We start from the raw sequence: 23434 nt of genomic DNA, 5'->3' as shown, positions 1-23434 counted from the left end.
GCGCTGCCCACGGGAAGCGCTTCTCATCAACACCACCGTTTCAGACGCGCGTTCTCGTGGTCATCGAGTCTCTCTTCATGTCGGTCTACTTACGCCGCAGCACACCTGCTTACTTAATGAGCTCATATTTACTACAATTCATATTGCTACCAAAGCCGCTCACCTTACTTCGTATGACATTGCTGTGTTGCTATCGCATTCATTGCTTGGCCCTTAGGGCGAAACTGTGCCATTTTTTTATTTGTTTCTACAGCGAAGCTGGTTGAGCCAGCCGTAAAAGGTGCACATTTCACGAAACTATCAGCATCGGCTCGAGCGTCGTCGTGCTTCTTCCGCAGCTGGCTGGTTGGCGCCCCTCGGTTAGCGCTCGTACTCGTGCTCTGCACGTGCTCGTGCCACTGCTCCCGCGTTCGTCGTCTTCTTCCACAGCTGGCTGCGTGGCCGCTAATCATTCCAGCGTGCAATTTCACTTGCCTTCTGTCGTCGTAATGGGGAGGCAAAGCTTGCACTAGGTCGCGCAAAGCTCGAGTCACAATGAAGCTGGCCGATCGATTGCGTCTCCTGGTATAACCATGTTGAACTCTGCTATGTCGAGGTTGACCTTGGTAGCAGCTAGGTTTGGCCTTGGCAATGCATGAGTTGCATGAGCTTGGTTATGCCGCGTATCTCTTAGGTTATGACGCAATCGATCGCACAGCTTTGCTGTGTCTCGAGCTTTGCGGCCTTGTGCAAGCGTTGCCGTTTTTTTTTTTGTTTTTTTTTTATTCGGCAGACTTCCCCGACTTCTACAATACTGAACTCACTTGCTGTGACAGCAGCTGGCTCTCACAGAGGACAACGCAATCTTTTCAAGAACAATACTTTTTTTATTTTATTTTATGCGATGCAACACGACGTTATCCTGGTCCGCCACGGTATTGCCAGTTGTGGCTTCCGAAACGCATGCTCAGACGGCCACACTCTTAGGGTCTGTGTGACGTGCAAAACACGGCACAAATTTCCAGGATCCAAGGCGGTGCGACCGTGCAGTGGTTGGCGCGCCCAACTGCGCCTTAGCTCAAGGGAATGAGTTGGAATCGAAGTTTTGAGGCGATGCGGTTGCCTGACGACTTCGGTGAGGCGCAGCGGAAAGCACTAACGGACTCGGACAGCCCACTTTCGAATTTTTCAACTGAGATAAAAGAGACCGTAAAGCCGAGTAGTCAGCGCCACCGGCTTTCGGAGCAGTCTCCTCAGGGTATCACTGATTAAAGCACCGCTCCGCGTCCTCTGATTTTCTTTGTTTCTTTAGTTTCACCGTAATTTTCTCACCGTTAAGCTTTCCAGAATTTAGGCCGATGTAACCAACGTTCTCCCTGTTATGCAAGGACTCTATGGGGGAAAAGCCGTTTTACCACTTCATTTGAAGGCAGTAAATAATACGAAAGGGCGTCACAGGACGTGAAGGGAAGATGAGTTGGGCAGACGCTGTTCCTAAGTTCATGGAAAGTCATAGAACAGTATAATGCGCACTGCAAAAAAAAAAAAAAAAAAAAAGAAACAGCCATCAGCCCTTCCACGGAGGGGGGGGGGGGGGGGGATGGAAGACCAGCGAAGCTGTACTATGGTGGGAATTATGTATTTCCAATTAGTACTATTAAGATGTGAAGCTGTAATTGGTTATTTGAACTATTAAAGAATGCGACATATATATGATCCGGTGGTTTTCATTTATTTATTGACCACAGGGACCATGGTCTTATGGTCGCTACGGTACACCACCATAGGGTGTACGGCAACGGTTGGCACGTTCTTCATAAACACGTCACCAACACTGCGCACGTTCAGTGCGAACTCGGGCAAAACACCGCCGCCGTCGACAACAGTTGTGCGCGTTGTTTGTGTGACCGCACACAACCGCTGTCAAAACACTGGCTACGTGGCGAACGGCTAAACGCCGTTGTCGACACTGGTTGGGGAGAGGCGGGCGAGAGCCCAGAGAGAGTCGGCGGCAGAGGCCGGCAGGGCTGCGCGCATGCGCCGCAGTGGGAGAGCGGGCACGCAGAAGCACAGTCTAGGTATAGTGCCTAGAATATACTTGTAAGTAAATTCTAGGCACTATAGTCTAGGGTGCCTCGATGCCCTCCTCGCGCACCACTTCCCTTCCACTGGTAAGTCGCGTTTTCTCTCCGCCGTGCGCTCGCTCCCCGTGAGAGTGCGCGTCGCTCGCCCTCGCTCGCTTTAACAGCATAGACGCTGTAGTGGCGTACTCCGCAATAATTTTGACTAGCCATGGTTTTTAACGTACCCCTAATGCACGGGACACGGGGGTTTTTGCATTTCGCCCCCATCAAAATCCAGCCGCCACGGCCGGGATTTGATCCCGCGACCTCGTGCTTAGCAGCGCAACACCATAGCCACTAAGCCACCGCGGCGGGTAAAAAAAATCATGGTGTTATGTATTTATGTACACACATCTCTTCTTTTCGTTTCCGAAATCATCATTGACCACTCAAATTTCTTTCTGTTCTTCCAAAACTTGCGCAAAGTTATGGTTAAGGCAGACTCTTTCACTGTTATTTTTCTGTTTAACCCTTTCCGGTTGAGTGATCCCTGCAGGACAAATGTTGTGCAGGAAATATCTGACATTGAGAAAAAGAAAAACAATTATACTATATTCAGAAATGATAGTGTCACCTATGCTAAATACATAGTTTGTCTACTTGTGTCGCAGATAAATATGTCCTCAAATTGGACAAGTGTCCATGCGTCGCATCACGCTGAGGTCAGGCCTCAGCGCTCTATATTTAGGACCTGCTGCCAAATCTGTTACATTAACCTCGTGTTCTTTGATATGTGACATTTCTATGTTTCCAAAACCTGTCAATTACTGCATACTTATTTATTCATACGCTGTATGTCTTTCATTTGCTTGTATTTTGAGCTTCAATTATTGTAAGCACCTTTCTTGTATTTGATTATTTGGTTCCCTAACTTCGTGTATTCTGATGTCTGTGGCTGCTATGTTGCCATAATGAATTAATTACTGCAATGTTAAATTACTAATAGGAGGTCCCCCTGACTGTTCTTGTAACTCCGGGACCTCCTTCTGTACTAATGATGAATGATGAAATAAAATGAATATAACATGCCTTGGGCCACGCTAACATGGTTTTGAAGGAGCCTGCGGCTATATTTGAGATGTCTGAAGAGATGTCTGAGAAGAAATGTCTGAAATTGAGATGTCTGAAGAACCTCATGCTACTTACAACCAGTGCTGGGCAGTAGCGAAAATACATGTATCTTAGATACTATCTTAGATACTCTTTGGGTATTGTGTACCTTTATCATGATACGTCTGGCAAGACGTGTATCAGTATCTGTATTTACGATACATGATAGAATGTATCATGTATCTTAAGATACAAGATACTGCTATTGCAACATCACCGTGCGAAAATATAAACGTTGTCAGAACTCCGCTTCTCAAGCTGATACTGCTGCCACTAAGCCACCTGAACAAAGCTAAAGGCAGCGACATTCGTTTATCTTTCCACCAGAGCCCTCCAGGGAGGGCAGGCGATGAGGTCTGTGCATCCCTATAGGCGGAACAGAGTCACGCGGTGGCGCTCGCGCAGTCTCGACAAAAAACAAGCACGCGAACGTCTGCGCGCAGCCGACCTTTTGTTTTCTTGATTATTTTTGCTTGTTTGTATTCAGTTGTGTCGGTGCCATGACACTTGCTCGTAGCCATCGTACTTTGCTGCGTACGCCAATGTGTGCTGCATCGGGCTGCACAAGTTTTCTCGTCGAAGAAAGATCATAAAAGAATGGCACGGTAATGAATATATCGCTAACGAACGCTTTATTCCAGCAGATACATAAAACAGGAAAGGTCAATGTAGCTTTACGCGCTCTCTGTATACACTGATGCGCCACAAAAAAAGTCGCTGTCAGCCTTCTTGCTGCGGTACACCCGTTCGGTGATACGGTATTGTGTAAACGGCAATACGTTAACGGACAAGGTGAAGATCCACAGCGGTATCTGCGTCATCGTGCAGAGGCTTCTTGACGTTCTTTTAATTAGATGGCGACCCGCTAGCTGGTTGGCAAACAGAGCAGCGACCCCGATCAATTACAAAAGCGACAAGCAAAAACCGCTGATAGCACAGTGTAAAAGAACTTTCATGTAAACCAGGTAAAGAAGCCACAATAAATTGTTTCGCAATGAAAATATAAGTCGAGCAAGCAAGACAAACATTTGGAGATACTAACAGGCATTTCATTCAAGTGAAACAAGGTTGGTAGGAGTTAAGTAGTTTCCAAGCAAACATTCTTGTGCTTACGCATTTGCTGCTACATTATATAGATCTATAACAAGAAATTTGCGAATGCATTGAAATATCTTAAATAAACGGAAGGTATCGTATCGGATACAATAATTGCTGTAGTATCTTGTATGTGTATCTCAAATACTTATCGCTCGAGTTTCTTGTATCGTATCACGATACAACTGCAAAGTATCTTTGCCCGGTTCTGCTTTAACGCACCGAGTTTTGACAGTTCGTGAGAAAAACCTTCGATTCATTGCTAAAAGCTCCATTTCAATTTTTTTTCGTTGTCTTTACCTGAAGTTTGTCATCCGCATGCGCGTAATATAGCTATATCACTTCACTTTAAGAAATTGCATCAAAAAGGGTTTTAAAAAATTGTTTTCTTCGATAGTCATCACAGATTTTGCAAGACAGCAGCAGCGGCAGGTAATGTTATCATCCGGGAACGTTCGCAAAGCTAGTTTCTCTTTGAAAAGTTAGGGCTCTTTATTATTGAGCCAAACTAGGTATAATCGTGGAAACAGAGGCCGGTGTGCACTACAGGAGAGATAAAAGTAATCACAAAATCTAATCGCAAAGATAATGTAAGTATTCCTACACTAATTCACCACGTGTAGATCGTCACTGATCTCTATAGCAAGCAAGTTATTTATACTACGTTGAGTATGATTTCTTTAGACTATCTCAATTCCGTTTTTAAGCTAACCCCCTTTTATCTAAGAGCCTATGCGAAAAGTTACCATAGACAGTCACGGTTTCTTAGACCTTTTGCAAAATCTAAAGTCGACATCAGCAAACGGACCCGACGGAATTGCCAACTGCCTCAATAAATGGTGCCCAATTGCTAAATCAAAATACTTAACACTATCATTTAATCTTTCTTTTGAAGGTTCCCCGTTACCGGAGGACTGGAACATGGGCCACATAGTGCCCATTCATAAGACAGGCAGCAGAGCAGTCGGATCTAATTATCGACCTATTTCACTGACCTGTGTTTGCTGCAAGACGTAAGAGTACATTTTTTACACAAGATGTATATATAGCATCATCATCATTATCATCATCATCACCCTATATTTTCGTACAGTGCAGGAGGATCTCTCCCTGTCATCTCTCATTTCCCCTGTCATGCTCTAGCTGATTCCAACTTGCGCCTGTGAATTTCCTAACTTGATCATCCCACGTAGTTTCCTGCCGTCCTCGGCTGCACTTCCTGCATATAGTATATAGTATAACCATCTTCAAAACACTAGGTTTTTGATAGACTATAAGCATGGTTTTATATCCAGTCACTCTTGCGTTACCCAGCCGGTAGAATTTTCTTAAAATTTATTCCTCTCTATCTATAAGGGCAAGCAGACTGACTGCATACTGCTCGATTTTCAGAAAGCATTTGATAAAGTCTGTCACACTCTTTTATTACACAAGCAATCCTCCCCTGGACTTTCTAACAACATTCCTTTCTGACTGCTTGGTTATCTTATTCGTAGGGCTCTAAAAATTATCCGTAGTGGAAGTCATCAAACAAGTTTCCGTCTCATCCGGTGTACCCGAAGGATTTGTCTTTGTTTTCCCTCATTACAGAGACATATGCCCGTGGTGTGGAGGAACACCAACCCTCTTTCACGTGACGTGGGATTGTTCTGAACACGGAGAAGAACACGAAACAAACGGCACATGGAACGAATGGGAGGCGCTGCTGTCTAGCCCAGCCCTGGAAGATCAGCTACGACTGATCCGACGAGCTGAGCGGGTGGCCCGTGCTAGTGAGGCCTTGGAATAGAGGCACCACCCTGCTGGACCATCTCCCTGTTTCACCCCCTACCCCCTCTGGGACCAGACTGGGGTAGGAGCCCTCGGGTTTTTGAATATCATAAAGTTTTACTACTACTGTTTACACGCGGCCAAATATAAACATATATATTTCGCGCGCTGACACAATCCAGCTGAGCTACAGCATCGCCTGAACAACGTAACAATTACTCGAGTAACCAAAGCTTACTATTTATGCATAAATTATTTAACGTGGAATTCCTACATAACGGACGCAGACTTTAAAGCTAGACTTATGCTAAGCTTGACCAAGAGAAATTTAAAAATACATCCGCAACGAATTAAATAATTTCTTTACCTAACCAATAGCCGTCCCATGTTCTGGAATATGCATCCATCGTATGGGACCCACACAAATACAATCTTATAAGCACCCTTGCGGTGATACAGAACCGGGCTGCACGTTCTGTTACAAAGAACTATGCGTTCCAAAGCAGCGTCATCGCTGCTTTGAATAAAGCATTTCTCGGCTGGCCCACACTTGCGTCACGTGGAATTTCTTTTTCTTTCTCGCATTTTTTTTTAAGTGATATGTACTGCACAGTACTAAATAAGTACGCCTAACAACATGCGGACGTTGATCTCACATCGCCTTGACCACACGCTTAAGATAAAGGATATGATATCTCGAATGCTTACTTTCAATAATTATATTTTCCACCACCATCAGCGATTGGAATCGGCTTCCTGGTGAGGTCACTGAAGCTGCCGGCAGCGCCGAATATTCCACAGCATGTAATCATGTTTCAATGCATACATATACAATCTAATGTGTATTTAATTTGCATTCTTCATTTGTGTTTGTAAATTCAAGTTATAGTGATTCCTGCATAGTTGTTGCTTTGCACTCTTTCTGGTTTCACTGCACATCATCTGCTGTAGAAACGCTCAATTAGCCCCCCCCCCCCCCCTTTAATGCCCACTGGACGAATGTAGGTACCCGAATAAATTAAAAGAACGAAGTGGTCAGGAGGCGTGCAAGTAGCACGTGGTTGATCAATGTCCAGGAATGCGCTATCATGGCCAGTATATCTGGCCTCTGGACGTTTTCATGGGCCGATCGACACAAAAAAAGTACAGTGTCTATAAATGTGGGTTTCACAAAGTTCGTTTGTTAATTACTGGGTGCATTACACTCTTTAGTAAATCTCTTTTACATGAACTTGGGCATTTGCCACTGGATATGTCCAACTGTGTATGCGCCGCAGGGCTTGTGCCGCTGGTGACGCCAGAGTCACTGGGTATTAGACACTGAAAACCTGCTGACCCTGAAAACCTCCTACGTACGGGAAAAGCCCGCGCAGTTCTCTCAGAAGAGATAGCCAACGTGTAAATGCAATTAATCTAGGAACGAAATCTGACAAAGCTGGTTAGTGTTCAGCGCCGGCCCCAAAAGGATTACAGGATCTTGGCAGCCTCCGTTGGAGCACTCCGTCATTTGCAGGGGTGTAGGCATTATTTTATCATGGCAGCAGTTTTAAGGCTCGAAACCAGATTTGCTGTGCATCTGTCCATACTTTCTGTTTCACCGTCATTGTCATGCCGCTGTCTTTGTCAGGCCATCTCCCCGCATCCTCACATTCACCCTCGACCAAAATGACGAAGTAGAACAACACTTTGCACACCACCGCCACTGCTGGGAATCAAATAGGTGGTGTCCAAAACATGTCGACCATGACGCGTTTCCGGCTGCTGCAATCACTTCCGCTGCTTGCTGCGCACAAGAGCGAGATCAGCGGGACTGGATTCCGTTACTTCGAGGAAGACGTCGCTGGGGTTGCAGTTTGGACACCGCCTATTCAAGTCCATGCGATCGGACGCGCTAACCATTGAGCTATCGCCCAACCTGTGCGTTTGGCAGTTTGCGCGGAGTTTTGCGAGCCATAGAGTTCACTAAAAAATATACTAGATGGAAGTCTGTCGCTATAATGTCTACGGCAGCCGCAAGTAAGGCGGTTCAGTCAGCCTCATATGAGAACGATGGGCAATTCATGGATTTGCCTAAATGTCGTCCTTCTGGCATCAAGCGGCTTCGTGAGATTAGAAATTGATCATTTTCATCAAAATACTGCGTTATAGCCTTGCTGCGTTTCGAAAACTGCGAGTGCTTGGAAATTTTGAAAGATCAAGTGTAATAAATAACTTCGCAAGAACTTTTGAAGTCCCAAACAAGAAGATTGGACAAATCCATGCACAAACCATCCTTCAAATGGTAACTGAATGATCGCAGCGCCTGAGTTGTCCCTAGTTATTTTTGTAGGAAATAGGTGGTGCCCAAAAGATGGCGGTCTTGGCTTGTTTCCGGCTCCCACGATCGCTTCCGGCGCTTGCTGTGCACAGAAGCATGGCCTTCAAGATTGGCTCACGTTAATCCGAGGGAGCCGTAGCTGGGGGTCCGATTTGGACACTACATGTTGCGCCCCAGTGGCGCAAAGATGGCGCCTGTGTATGTATTTCGGAGGCCTCAGCCGGCGGCAATTACGAAGACGGTGTTGTGCGCATAGCAAACAATTTGTTTTTAAGAAGGAGCGTGCAGGAGTGGCTGGTTGGTATAACATTAGGACGGAAACAAACAGCCCTTGGACGGGACGAAGTGAGGACGACAGACAAGGCGCTGTCTGTCATCTTGTCTGTCGCCCTCACGTCGTCCCGCCCAAGCGCTGTTGGTTCCCGTCCTAATGTTCTTAAAAAGATGACGCTTTTCTCTGTGGGAGCCTGCTGACACAGAGGAATCGCTAAACTTTGTCGTAATTTTTCCTTCTTTTTCATTTTCTTTACTTGTCGTCGCCGCCGTTAATAACGCAGATATTGTATTTTTCAGGAAAACTCCGGACAGTAAGGGCAACGAAAACCGCTGCTTCATAAATCATCATCATCATCATCAGCCTATATTTATGTCCACTGCAGGACGAAGGCCTCTCCCTGCGATCTCCAATTACCCTTGTCTTGCGCTACCGTATTCCAACTTGCGCCTGCGAATTTCCTAACTTGATCATCCCACCTGGTTTTCTGCCGTCCTCGACTGCGCTTCCCGTCTCTTGGTATCCATTCTGTAACCCTAATGGTCGACCGGTTATCCATCCTATGCATTACATGGCCTGCCTAGCTCCATTTCTTCCGCTTAATGTCAACTAGAATATCGTCTGTCCCCGTTTGTTCTCTGATCCACACCGCTCTCTTCCTGTCTCTTAACGTTACTTCTAAGATTTTTCGTTCCATCCCTCTTTGTGCGGTCCTTAACTTGTTCTCGAGCTTCTTTGTTAACCTCCAAGTTTCTACCCCATACGTTAGCACCGGTAGAATGCAATGATTGTACACGTTTCTTTTCAACGACAGTGGTAAGCTCCCGGTCAGGATTTGGCAATGCCTGCCGTATGCACTCGAACCCAATTTTATTCTTCTGTAAATTTCTTTCTCATGATCAGGGTCCCCTGTGATTAATTGACCTAGATAAACGCACTCCTTCACAGACTCTAGAGGCTGACTGGCGATCCTGAAATCCTGTTCCCTTGCCAGACTATTGAACGTTATCTTTGTCTTCTGCATATTCATCTTCAACCCAATTCTTACACTTTCTAGATTAAGGTCCTCAATCATTTGTTGTAATTCGGCTCCATTGTTGCTGAATAGGACAATGTCATCTGCAAACCGAAGGTTGCTGAGATATTCGCCGTCGATCCTCACTCCTAGTATCATAAATGATACTAGATAGAAATTAAAAAAAAATATTGGCTATTCCGTAATCTAGATGTAAGCATGAAATGGCTACCGCCAAAGTGGATTGGTTGGAGATGATACTAGCCACAATCTTAAGATGGCTGTAGTGCATATTCGCAACGGCACACCCCACCACACCACACCGCGCCACACCGCAGAACGTCATGCCGTTCGCTGGTTCGTAAGGACGGTGCCCAGCTAGAAGAAGAAAAACTTGGAGTATGCTTAAGCTTCGCCTTTAAGAGTGGAACGCGATAGCGTTAATGGACGCCGTTGACGCTGACACCGTATTTTCTGTGACATGGGGCCTGATCAAAATTTAGAAAGGCTCGGTTTTCAACATTCCCCTCAGTGTTGGCTAGTACTAAAGAGCCTACATGCAACGCCGTAAAACGGGGTTGCATATAGGCTCCCTAGCTAGAAGCAAAGCACAGCGACACACCATCAGAATTGGAGGACGCTTAAGCTTCGCCTTTAAGAGTGGAACGCGATAGCATTCAAAGATTCCTGGTTGCATATCAGGCTTTTTTCTCGTATATTCAAATTACAATCCGACGCTGTCACGTCTGTAGGTTGTGGGTAAGTCGTACTTTACTATTTTCTGATGGCTTTTACTTTGAGAAATTCAATTTTTGTTCACTAACGCCTCGCGCCACGCGAAGGGCCCGCCCGGTCGGGATGAGGGGGTTTGGCATGATTATTTTCGCCAGACACCGATACCGACGCCGAAACCGACGCCGACGGCGGATTATCTGCGACACGAAGGGCCCCTAAACCACCCAGAGGTAGAAATTTAGTTGTGGTATTGCTGTTGTGTACCAGTCCACAACCAACACGTAGCCGCGAGAATTTTTCGAAATGGTGCCGTAATAGTGGAGTTACACGCGTTTGATGATCGAAAAACGCCCCTCGCTCGTTTCGCTCTTTCCTTCGCTACTCTCCTCGTGGGCTGGTCTCTCCTCCTCGCCGAGTGCTGCTCCAAATGTCACGTGACATATGTCATTGCCAACGCGCTTCTCAAAACACTACCTACTTCCGGTAAGGCACAGTCCACGCTAGCGGCAAATATACCGACGGTGAAACCGGCCTCCCGTGCCCTAGAACGTCTGCCGCGCGAGAGGTGTCCAAAGTAGACGGTAGTTCAGCCGGCGCAGCGCCCGCAGCACGATCAACGGGCCAATCGACGACTGCGAAGCTGCGCTCCTCCGCCACCGGCGACGAAATCATCGGCTGCAGCTTCTGTTCCAAGCAAAATATTTTTCCTAGATAAAGTGATGCGTAAATTGTACATTTTATGAAGAACTATATCCACTGTCAAACGTTTAGCATAAACTCGAGAGCTCCGATACTTGTCGAGCTCAACTGCCGTGCACGGCTACCGATGGGAGTCGACCGGCTCGGCTGTGCTCGCATCGCAGCCGACGGCGCCGCTAATATAAGCGTGTTTTCTTCTTCGTGTACAATTATTGCGAAGAGCCATAACAACGGTACGTAAAATATTGCAGCTTGTGAGCGTCGGTAATTCATTCCGAAGCACCGTCCGTTTTAGCTTTGAATTAAGCCGGAAATGGCCTATAGCGACGATATCGGCGCCGTCGAGCTATCGGCCGCGGTAGCGGTGAGGCTACTGCACAAATGGGTACCGGTCTCACCCTCTGTATATATACGGCAAGGCAATCTCGCCGTTCGCGAGGAAAACGGCCGTCGAACGGCGGCCCGCGAATGGCAAACGGCATGCGGCGAGTTACCGTGCCGGTAACGGGGACGTGGACTCAGCGCTTCTCGGCTACCCGTCGTTGCTGCGGTGCTGGCCCGTGTTGATGCGAAGCGTGCCGCTATAGACCCTGTGTTGCGCGCTCGTCTAGAAAGGCCAACACTGTCGCACTCTGTTCGCGCAGCTAATCAGACCGCTAAGCACAATTGTGTTGGAACATGAGCGATTTGGCAATAGTAGTAGTAGTAGATCGAGGTTGAGGAAAAGAAAAAATTACACCATCTTCCCGTAGGGGAACCCTGAGTAGTATGCGAACCAGCCATAGGTTCGACTGGACTGGACAATTTGGGGTCCTGGGATTTGGAATGGATTTGGGGTCCTGCAGGACGCGCTTAGGGCGTAGTGGGCGTCTCCCACGTAGGGACCGACAGGGAATACATGGCGGCCGCTTCGTGGGCCTGCTGGACGGCCCGTTGGTGGTCGGCGAGAAGCGAGCTTCTGAGGGACTTCTCCCACTTGTCCGAGGTAGAGTCGGGATGAGCGTTTATACACTCCCAGAGCATGTGTGTGAGTGTCACCGTGTATCCGCACGAGGGGCACATGTCGCTGGGTTACGCGTCAGGATAGAGAACGTGGAGCTTGGCGGGGTTTGGGTACGTGTCTGTTTGTAATAAGCGTAGGGTTAGCGCTTGCGGTCTGTTGAGTTTGGGGTGTGGGGGCGGTAAGATGCGGCTTCCAAGGTAGAAGTGTTTGGTGATTTCATTATACGTAATGGGTGCATCCCGGTTGGTCTCTATCTCGGCGAGGTGAGGTTGCCCTGGGACGGCGCGGTCAGTAAGCGCACGCGCTGCGTCGTGGGCGATCTCGTTGAGGTTTGGACGGGGCACCTGGCACCCATCCCAGATCGGCGGGGAACCAGATGACGGTGTAGTGCTTGAGGGTACTCTGATCCGCGCTGCGGAGGATGCGTAACGCTTGGTCCGAGACGACACCGCGTTCGAAGGCTTTGATGGCCGGTCTGGAGTCGCTGTAGATGACATTCCGTTTGCTGTCGAGCATAGCATAGGGCTATGGCTACTTGCTCCGCTATTTCGGGCTCTCGAGTGAGGATCATTGCGGAGTTGAGGATCCGCTGCGAGGATGAGACCGCGACCGAGTCGAAGGCTCGCTTGTTGCGATAGGCAGTGGCGTGAACGAACGAGACATCGTCCGTTTTCATGTCTATACGCCTAAAAAGGGCGGTCGCTCGCGCAAGGCGCCTGCCTCGGTTTAGGTCGGGATGCATATTTCGCGGAATGGGAGCGATCGTGATAAGGTCTCGGATCTCGCGGGGGACCGGCGTCAAATCTGGGGGATCCCTGGTCATCGAGGAGAAAAAGCCGAGCTCGCGCAGAATGTGGCGGCCCGCCTTGGTGGTCGTGAGTCGGATCATCTGCGTTCGCTCCTGAGCCTCGGCGATCTCTTCTAGCGTGTTGTGCACGCCGAGCTAGAGGAGTTTATACGTGGAAGTGGTGATAGGGAGGCCGAGGGCTCGTTTCACAACCTTTAAAATAAGGGCGTTCAGTTTGTCGCGCTCCGCACGTAGCCAATTGTGTATGGCGGCGACATAGGTAAAGTGGCAGAGAACAAACGCATGTACAAGACGCAGTAGGTTGTCTTCTTTCAGGCCGTGGTGCCGGTTGGCCACTCTACGTACGAGTCGTATTGCATTTTCAGTCTTAGTCATTAGTTTCTGCACCGTTAGGGTGTTGGTTCCGCGGGACTCGATGATCATACCCAGGACCCTGATGGAGTCTACCCTGGGAACTATACGACCGTCTCTTAAGCGGAGTGTGATGTTGCATTCGGTCGGAGGTTTCCACCCTTTGGTCTTGGCGCCACGGCGTTTGGGCAAGTACAGCAACAGCTCCGACTTGGTGGGGGAGCACTTGAGACCGGTGTGTTCAAGGTAGGACTCGGCAGTTTCAATGGCCTCCTGCAGGGCGGATTCGATGAAGCCATCCTACCCCGCGGAGCACGAGATCGTTATGTCGTCCGCATAGATGGTGTGATTTAGCCCGTCGATCCTCGAGAGTCGTTCGAAGAGCCCGATCATCACTAGGTTGAAGAGCGTCGGCGAGAGGACGGACCCCTGGGGAGTTCCCCGCTGTCCGAGCTCAACTTCTTCCGAAACCAGGTTTCCTGCGCGGAGGACGGCCCTGCGCCGGGTCAGGAAGGAGCGGACAAAGTCGTAGAACCGACGCCCGAGCCTGAGGTCTACGATCGCCTTCAGGATGGACGAGTGGGCGATCGTATCGAATGCCTTTTCTAAATCGAGGCCGAGTATGGCACGTATATCCCGAGTGTTTCCTCCGTTGAGAATTTGATGTTTTAAGAGTAACATGGCATCTTGAGTAGATAGCCCAGGTCGAAAGCCGATCATGTGGTGCGGGAAGCAGTCGTGGTCCTCGAGATAGCGACCGACCCTGTTGAGGACGACGTGCTCCGCCACCTTGCCCACGCACGACGTGAGCGAGATGGGCCGGAGGTGATCTAAGCTAGGCGCTTTTCCCGGTTTGGGAATAAGGATCGTGTGGGCGAGTTTCCAGGCGTTGGGTATAGCTCGCCCTTCTTCCACGTTTCGTTGATAGTATCGGTGAGGTAATTGACGGAGGGCTCATCCAAGTTGCGTAGGAGCTTGTTGGGGATGCCATCGGGGCCAGGGGTGGAGCGGCCATTGAGTTCGTGGAGAGCTCGGAGCACCTCTTCGACGGAAAAGTCGGCGTCTAAGTGGGTGTTGTCGGTACCAGTGTATTCGGGGTGAGGAATCAACGGGTCCGCGGGAAGCGGTAGATATTTCTGCACGAGGCTCTTGGCGACGTCTTCAGGTGGTGCGGTCCCTTTGGCCTGATGGAGTATCTTCGTGAGAGAATGGCGCTGATTGGTGCGGGTGTTGGTGTTGGTGTCGTCGAGCAGGTGTTTGAGAAGGTTCCATGTTTGACCATTATGGACCTGCCCGTCAATCGAGTTACAGACTTCGTCACACTGCTGTTTGGAAAGGGTGCTGCAGTGATCCGCTATGCTCTTGTTCAGCTCGGATATGCGTTTGCGTAACCTCCGATTGAGGCGCTGGCCCTTCCATCGGGCCAGTAGGGATTGTTTGGCCTCGAGCAGGTGGGCTAGGCGACTGTCCATCCTCTCGGTAGGCAGGTCTGTACAGATGGTTTTGGTGGCCTTGCCGACGTCGACCACGCTGATCCGTCCACGTCTCGAGACTTGGCGCGGCGTAGGGAGGGGGGTCGTTCTGCGCGAGTCTTACGGAAGAGGTCCCAGTCCACCCACGTGTACGTCTTGGTCTTCCTGCTGACTGTGGGGAAGTGTACGGCCAATAAGAAATGGTCGCTACAGAGATCTACCGCGAGGTTGGACCAACGGGCGTCGGCGATATTCTTGACGAAGCAGAGATCCCGGGTGGTGTCTCTTTGCGTGGACATGCCAGTACGGGTGGTAAAAGCCTTGTCTGTAATGAGGGTAAGATTGATGTCGTTCGCGTTCTGACAAAGCTCGGTACCCTTGGGGGTGTCGTACGCGTAGTCCCAGGTGCGATGCGCGGCGTTAAAGTCACCCGCGATCACTATCGCGTTGGAGCCGGCGAGGCGAATGACTTTCTGGAACAGGCGTTTGAACCGTTGCTTGTGGTGACTGGGGCTGCTGTATACATTGAGTATGTACACGCTTTGTCGGGATGCGTTGCCAGGGAGAAGCTCTACCATGACATGTTCGATTTCGGGCATGTCGAGGTCGTGCACAAGGCAGGTGATCTTATTAGTGACTCATAGGTGATCTTATTAGTGACCATGGGTTCGACTCAAGGTAGTTTTATCAGCTGTATAAACTTGGACATGCAGCACCAGCAACGCGCAGAACTGTTGCCGACGCCGTCGGCGTTTTGCCCGCGTTCGCACCGAACGCGCGCGGCGTTGGTGACTGTTGCCGGTTCCTCTGGGGCGCCTACCGTCACGCCTCTAACCTAAGCTGCTTCGCATTATCGCGCGCGGAGCCGCAGGAATGAATGAATGAATTATTTTATTAAGAAAAGGGAGGACCGAAGGTCGCTGGTGGGGGAGGAGGGACATACGAGGAGAGGTAGACACCCACTAAATCGCGCGAGCCAAGCCGCAAGCAACGCCGAAGTGGGCTAATTTTACCAGGTGATCGGGGTTTTCGAGAATGTCGTTCTGTAAAGCTTCAATGTGGCAATGCAGAAAGATATTGATGTTATCTCGATACATATTTAACGTGGGACAGTGTAAAATGAGACGCAGGTGTTGCCATTCGTTGCGCAATCCGGAGAGGAGAGGAGCGTCGGAGAGGAGAGGAGGAATGTGGAGAGGAGAGGAGATGAGACAAGGAGAGGAGAGGAGGGGGAGGAGGATGCGTATGAATGCCGAGAGGAGAGGAGATGAGACAAGGAGAGGAGAGGAAGGGGAGGAGGATGCGCAGTGCGGGTGTGGACGCCGCACGGCGGAGGGAGGGAGGGAGTGACATAGCCCCGACCATAAGATGCTTCCCATCTAAAAAGATGCATGCTTCTGCAGCCCTTATAGGGAGCACCGCTCAGCATCTGAATGGCGGGGAATGGGGGATAGAGCGATTTTTCACTTGCGTTGCGGGCTGTAACTAGCGATTCGCTAGGGCGCACAAGCGAGCAACACGACAAGGAAGAGCAGGGAGCGCTCTTATACATGCTAGCAGACAAACCGGAAATCGTAGGTTCTTGTTCGAACAATGGGCATCATCCCCGACGCTGACATCATCAGATTCACCCTGCTGACATCACGACGACCGCTGGGGATACCGGAAAAGCCAGGAGAGGAGGGCGGCATTGTTTTTTTCTTATATTGTGGCGCGCCCGCGGCGCGTAGCTCTGCAGCGTTTGGCATCGTTGATCGTGACGGCATTCTGAACTCGATGCGCGTGTTTACTTGAAATGCTCAAAAATATCTGAGGCGGTTTAAGGGCCGTTTTTAATGCTGCCCGTCCGCACGAGCTCAAGGCTGCGGCGAGGCGCCTGCAGTGGAGCGCGATGGAATGGTGCCGGCATCTGGCGGCTGCCCAAGGAGTGGTGACAGCGGCGGCATAGTCCTTCAATCCTTTTTCTGGTCACGAAACTTCGCCGTCACTTTATGGGAGAGCTTGATATGTCGCATAAAGCCGCCGCGCTGCGGCGCCACCGCAGCTGAGAGGCCATGCACCTTTCTCCGTGTTAAACCCGGAGAGACGGCAGATCCGTACGGCATGGGCTGAAAATTTGGACGCGTACTTTATATTTGTATGTAATATTGTGCGTGTGTGTGCGTGCATGCGTGCGTGTGTATGCGCGCGCGTGTCTGTGCGTACGTGTGTGTGCGTGCGTGCGTGCGTGCGCGGGAATGCGTGTGTGTGCATGCGTGCACGTGCATGTGTGCGTGTACATGCGTGCGTGCGTGCGCATGAATGCGTGTGTGTGCGTGCGTGCGTGCGCGTAAATGCGTGTGTGTGCGTGCGCGTGCATGTCTCTCTGTGTGTGTGTGTGCGTACGTGCGCGTGAATGCCTTTGTGTGCTTGCATGTGTGTGCGTGTGCATGCGTGCGTGCGCGCGCGTGCATGTGTGTGTGTGTGTGTGAGAGTGCGCACGTGCGTGTGTGCGCGTGCATGTATGTGTGTGTGTGAGCGAGTGCGTGGGTGTGTGCGTGCATGCATGTGTGTGTGTGCGTGCGCGGACGTGATTCTAAAGTTGCTTGAAATAAAGCTCGCGATTCAAATACTATCATGCATCGCAGTTCGCCAAGGAGGTATGGCACTGAGTGCAACGGACCGTCAATCCTCGTCACTCTGCTCGTGGGAGTTAGAGATTAATAAGCGCAGTGCTGAGTCTGTCGGGCATATTAATCCGTTTGTGTTTTTACGCTGGTCCTCCTTCAAAGCGAGGGTTGTAGAAAAACATCCACACTTGCGCGAGAAAGAGATAAACAAAGAAATGTTGTGGCTTTCAGACGGTAATCTCCTCACAAAGAAACGGCATCTACCTTATGAAGGCATTTGATGCAATAGAGATACCTACAGTCATAAAGGCATTACGCAATCAAGGAGTACATGAGGCATACGTGAATACCTTGGCAAATATCTGCGAGGATTTCACAGCAACCTTGGTTCTCCACAAGAAAAGTAGAAGGATGGCTATCAAGAAAGGGGTGAGGCAAGGAGACACAATCTCTCCAATGCTAATCACTGCATGCGTAGAAGTATTCAATCTCTTGAACTGGGAAGGCTTTGGACTGAAGATCAACGGTGAATATCTAAGCAACCTTCGGTTTGCAGACGACATTGTCCTATTCAGCCACAATGGGGACGAATTACAACAAATGATGGAGGACCTTAATCGAGAAAGTGTAAGAGTGCAGTGGCGCACCGAGGGGGGGAGGGGGGGGTGTTCGGGTGTTGTAACTCCTCCCTGACGCCGAGTTAACCACCCCCCCCTCCCCCATACACACACGTCCAGCCCCACCTGTCCAACGTGTACGTTCAGTGCTCTGTTCGCATTGTCATTACAATTCAGGAGGTGGCTTGAGGTCGAATTTTCCTGATTAACAAAAACACTCTATCACTTTCTTGTACTTATTCATTCACTCGGAAATGACTGAGCAAAACACTGAAGAAATAAACATCGTCATCATCATTGGTGTCATTATTATAATTATTAGGTGTTTTATTTGCTGTTAAATTCCTCTGGCTAAAGCATGGAAATTGCATATTATGCAAAGTGCTTGCTCTCCCCCCCCCCCCCCCCCCCCCCTGGCAGAGATCCTGGGTGCGCTATGTAAGAGTGGGGTTCAATATTAATATGCACAAGACAAAGATAACGTTCAATAGCCTGGCAAGGAAACAAGAAACCAGCAACGCCAGTCAGCCTCTAGAGCCTGTAAAGGAGTACGTTTATCTAGGTCAATTACTCACAGGGGAGGCTGATCATGAGAAAAAAATTTACAGAAGAATAAAATTGGCTTCGAGTTCATACGGCAGGCATTGGCAAATCCTGACTGGGAGCTTACCACTGTCGTTGAAAAGAAAAGTCTACAATTATTGCATTCTACTGGTGCTAACATGTGGGGCAGATACTTAGAGGTTAACAATGAAGTTCGAGAACAAGTTAAGGACCGCACAAAGAGCGTTGGAACAAAAAAAAATTTAGGCCTAACGTTAAGACACAGGAAGGGAGCGGTGTGGATTAGAGAGCAATCGGGGATAGCCGATGATCTAGTTGACATTAAAAGAAAAAAATGGAGCTGGGCAGGCCATATGTAATGCGCAGGATGGATAACCGGTGGACCATTAGAGTTACAGAATGGATACCAAGATAATGGACGCGCAGTCGAGGACGCGCATAATTCTAGGTGGGGTGATGACGTTAGGAAATTTGGAGGCGCAAATTAGAATCAGCTGGCGCAAGACAGAGGTAATTGGAGATGACAGAGAGATGTCTTCGTTCTGCAGTGGACATAAAATATAGGCTGCTGCTGCTGCTGCTGCTGCTGCTGATGATGATGATGATGATGATGATGTCTGTGCCGAGATTAAGGAAATGGCACGACCTGCTCTTGTTTATTTGAATCCCCTATCACCGTGAGATATTCATTCCGATCTAGTAAGATGTAGTAGAGTTCTGCCTTGGGGTCCAGATATGCTTTAAATTTTGCTAGCTGGTGTGCAAAACTTTATTGAAGAGCGAAAATAAAGGGAAGGAAAGGACTGCCTAAAGGTGGGGCCCTTGGTCCAGAGCTTCAGTGGCGCGGGCTGCTCGCTGGACCTGATCTAGAAGAGCTGTTTGTCCCTCCTAATCGGTTAGATGGGTAGAGCTTCACAGTTGTTGATATTGAGCTGCTATGTTGCTGACATTGACAAAAAAAAGAAAGGGACACAGTTCTTGCGATGCCGCTGATATCAAGCATCGACACACAGACACAGATAGGGCTACAGCAGGACACCGTCCTCCTCGGTCGAATTCTCAGCAAGGTAACACTCCAGCCGCCACGGCGGTCGCGTCCCGATGAAGGTGGAATGCAACGGCGTTCTGTATAACTCGCTCTGTGCGCGTTAATAAACCACAGCTGGTCAAACTTATTAAGGAGTCCTCCTCTACGGTCCTGACAGTCCCCCGTGCTGCTCCGTGACATCGACCACTGCTCGCGTTATCACTAAATCGTTATTTCCGACAGGTTTCATGTCTTTAAGAGAAAGGGTAGATGAAGCAGATAATCAAACGCCACATGTGCTGACATTGTGATAACCACGTTTCAATACGCTGTTCTACAGTATTCGGTGCTTCAGTTCTATCCCTGGGCGTCTCCACTCCGGCTTTCCAGTGCAAGATCGACATCTTGTGCACCACCACCGAGAAAGTGTTGTCTCGCCCGTGTCGCCGTTGCCACCTGTCACGAATCAAAATGACGAAAAATCCCAGGGCGACGTCTGCACAGCGAGCGAGAGGAGCCACTGACCAAAGCAAAATTTCCTCTGCCCTGCGTACGCGTCAGGAAAGAAGAGCGCCGCAAGGGCGTCATTCGGGCAGTTACCCCATTATCTTTCCGATCTAGCGCCGCTGCTCTTGATAGTAACGGAATGGTACGACACCTCCGTGGAGGTTAACCGCTCTCGCCGGTGCTCTCCAGCGTCTACCACGCGGCAACGGGGTATCGTCAGCGAGAGGACTCGCAAGATCGGGCACGTGAAGTGAGCGCCAAAGAAGCAACAAGGAAGAAAACCGTTACGCGCCGTACCCGCTGGTGTCGCCCGCCGATGCCGACGCGCCGCACCCCGTCGGTCGACCTTCTGCTCGTCACCGGAGTTAATCGCTTCCTTCCTCTCTCGCACGTACGTAGTCGTCGTCATCACGGCGACTCGTCCTCCTCTCTCAGCTCCCGTCGTGCCAGCAAATAAAGGCTCACTTTTCGTCCGAGCGCAGCCTGTCGCCTTCGGAAACCGCGCGGAGACAGGAGAAAGCATAGAAAAAGAAAGCGCTCCTCTGGTGCCTGCCTGCTTTGTCTGACTGCCATTAGTGTACAAGACCGGGCAGAAGAAAGAAGCGCGTTTCGGAACCGAGATCGAACAGGCCGCGAAAGTGAGTGTCGTCCTCGTCAATAATCTCGGAGTGAGTGAAGCACGAAGCAGGCATGGCTTCTTCGGCAACCCTGACAGCGGGTGACAGCATGGCCGCCGAACCGTTCCTGAGACGGGATCCCCGCACCATCGACTGGGAACTGGCCGGCAATAAGCAGTTTCTCATCATCCTGTTCGTGGCGTACGTCTACATCGCCAAGGTGGGAGGGCCACGGTTATGAAAGGACGCAAGCCGTACGATGGCATCAAGCCGCTCATCATCGTCTACAACGCGGCCATGGTCCTGCTCAACTGCTACTTCGTGGCGGCCTTCCTCTCCAAGTCATACCTGGGAGGCGGTTACAACCTCCTCTGCCAAGGCATCAACTACGAGGCGCACGACGAGGTTACCATGAGCGTGCTCACCCTCTGCTGGTGGTACCTGATGGTGAGGATCGCCGACTTTCTGGACACCTTCTTCTTCGTGCTCCGCAAGAAAGACTCGCACATCTCCTTCCTGCACGTCGTGCACCACATCTTGGTGGTCTTCAACGGCTGGTACGGGCTCGCCTACGGTCCCTGACGGCCAGATCACGTTCGGCGTCATCCTCAACAGCTTCGTGCACGTGGTCATGTACAGCTACTACTTCCTCTCGCTGCTTGGCCCGTCCATGCAGAAGCACCTGTGGTGGAAACGCTACCTCACCCAGCTCCAGCTCGTCCAGTTCGTCATGATTTTCCTGCACACACTGATGCCGTTATTCATCAGCTGCGGCTACCCGAGGCCTCACACCTACATCATGCTGTGCGAGCTCGTCTTCTTCTTCGCCATGTTCGTGCGCTTCTACCTGAAGGCCTACATGGACAAGGAGGGTCCCAGCATAAAGGGCGAAGCCGTCAAGAACAAGGCTCACTAAAATTGCTCTGGTTTAGCCAGGGGCGGGTCCAGGTTTTTGTAGAGAGAGCTACATTACGCCAGGTTTTCGCCTCTTCGCCGTCGCCGCACATTTAGCCGTGGCTGCACTGTGACGTCACACCGCGGCCCTCGATTCTCCAGTAACTCGGCTCGTCACAGGTCGCAGCGCGGCCGGGAGTGACTAAATCCCCACCAGAACACACCAGTGTTGCCAGATCTCGTCTTGTGCGGTTCCCTAGATTTGCGAGGCGGAGATGTCCTTAGTGAAGTCACGCGACTGCGTGCCGCGCTCGCCTTCTTGTCGCCTCCCCCTCCTCGTACGTGCGTGCGCCAGATTTCAACGTGTGTGCACGCAGGAGATGAACGTGGGCGCAAGGTTTACACTTGCAGCTTATTCTGAAGAGAAATGAAACTTTGTTGCATTTATTTATGAGAAATCTAAGTTAGCACGTGTTACGACAGAGTAGGTGAGCCTCATCTAGGCGACTGTCCACGGCCGTCTGGTGTTGAGCGATCAGGCAGTGACGAGATGCTCTCTCGGCTCGTTCTTGACGCCTTTTATGTGGTTCCCCCCCCCCCCCCCCTTTCTTCAAATTATTTTCCGTCACTGTCGCACTCTTCAACATTCACCTGATTTTTGAACGGCGTGGCGGCGCCTAGCATTCCTATATTGTTTCTGCGTAGACTTCAAAGCCATTCACCGGCCTGCCCTCCCACCTGTTGTGGCGGTTTCTTAGCTTCCCTGGCCCAGCCCACCCGTCCTTGACATGTCTTGCTGTGCGTAAATCAGCGTTCTGTAGGTCGTTCGATCTTGTCGATGTTTAAAACATTTAGCAAATGTAATGCTACCTATTCCGCAAAAGCAGTTGCTAAGCTTATGGTGGTGCAGTTTATTTTGCAATCAGGATGTCATCAGCACTGCATGGTTCCAGATAGCAGACTGATCTGAAAAGATTATTGTAAAAATTTTGCACGTCTGAGAAAACTCGCTCTCGGTTCCGTTTGTGCCTTTGCATATTCTGCATCTCATAGCAGCACACACTGCGCGACTTATCGATTCACAAGTTCAAATAAAGTCAGCCTATAACCTGCGTTGACAAACGTGCTGACGATCTACATGTAGGTGCATTGCAACAGTCGCCTTACTTTTTCGACCTGCCACGCGGACTTCCCGTAGCTCTAACCGGCAACAGCTTACTGGTTCAAGAAAACGGAAAGATCATGTTCCTAACGTGACTTTTCAGATTGCGCAATTTGAGAACATAGAAAGAGCCTGAAGCTTTACCGCGGAGCGAACTAAATTTCTGGTCAAATAAACACACACACAGGTTAATGCGACTAACCGATTCCTTATCACGCACAATCGACCACTTACATACACAAAAAGGGTCAACAATCGTCGCCACCAAGACGATTCATCCAAATGATCGCACATGCCACACAAGACATCAGGCATCGCCGAAGATGAAGTTGTTGACAGTCTTAACAACCTACCCGTGAATTCATGTGAGCGCTCGCGAGAGAACGCAATCCTGGCGAAAACAAACAAACAAACAATATAAACAGAACAATGCGCATAGGCGGGTCCATCATTAATCATATGGGCAGCAGCGAAATAATATGCACAGCGAGTTTCACTTTGCCTGTTCAACTGGTCGACTTGACTAGGGAATTTAGGCCTCCATTCTGGGTACATGAAAGAGCTAGTTTTGGTATAGTGCCTAGAATATACTGGCTAGTGTGCCGACCACCCGCTCTTTTCAATGGAGGAGCGTGGCACCATCTGCAATGAATGCCCACGGTGGCCGGCAGAGGTCGCAGTCGTGT

General features: G+C 49.9%; 1 pseudogene; it reads left to right on the top strand.

Moving 5' to 3' along the window:
* The first annotated feature begins 20612 nt into the window (after positions 1–20612).
* LOC119463610 (elongation of very long chain fatty acids protein AAEL008004-like) lies at positions 20613–21608 on the top strand (annotated as a pseudogene).
* The last annotated feature ends 1826 nt before the right edge of the window (positions 21609–23434 follow it).

Source organism: Dermacentor silvarum, chromosome 9 (genome assembly GCF_013339745.2).
Source record: "Dermacentor silvarum isolate Dsil-2018 chromosome 9, BIME_Dsil_1.4, whole genome shotgun sequence".
Taxonomy (NCBI): domain Eukaryota; kingdom Metazoa; phylum Arthropoda; class Arachnida; order Ixodida; family Ixodidae; genus Dermacentor; species Dermacentor silvarum.
Note: the sequence above shows the minus strand (reverse complement) of the source record. Positions and strands in the feature narration are given on the sequence as shown.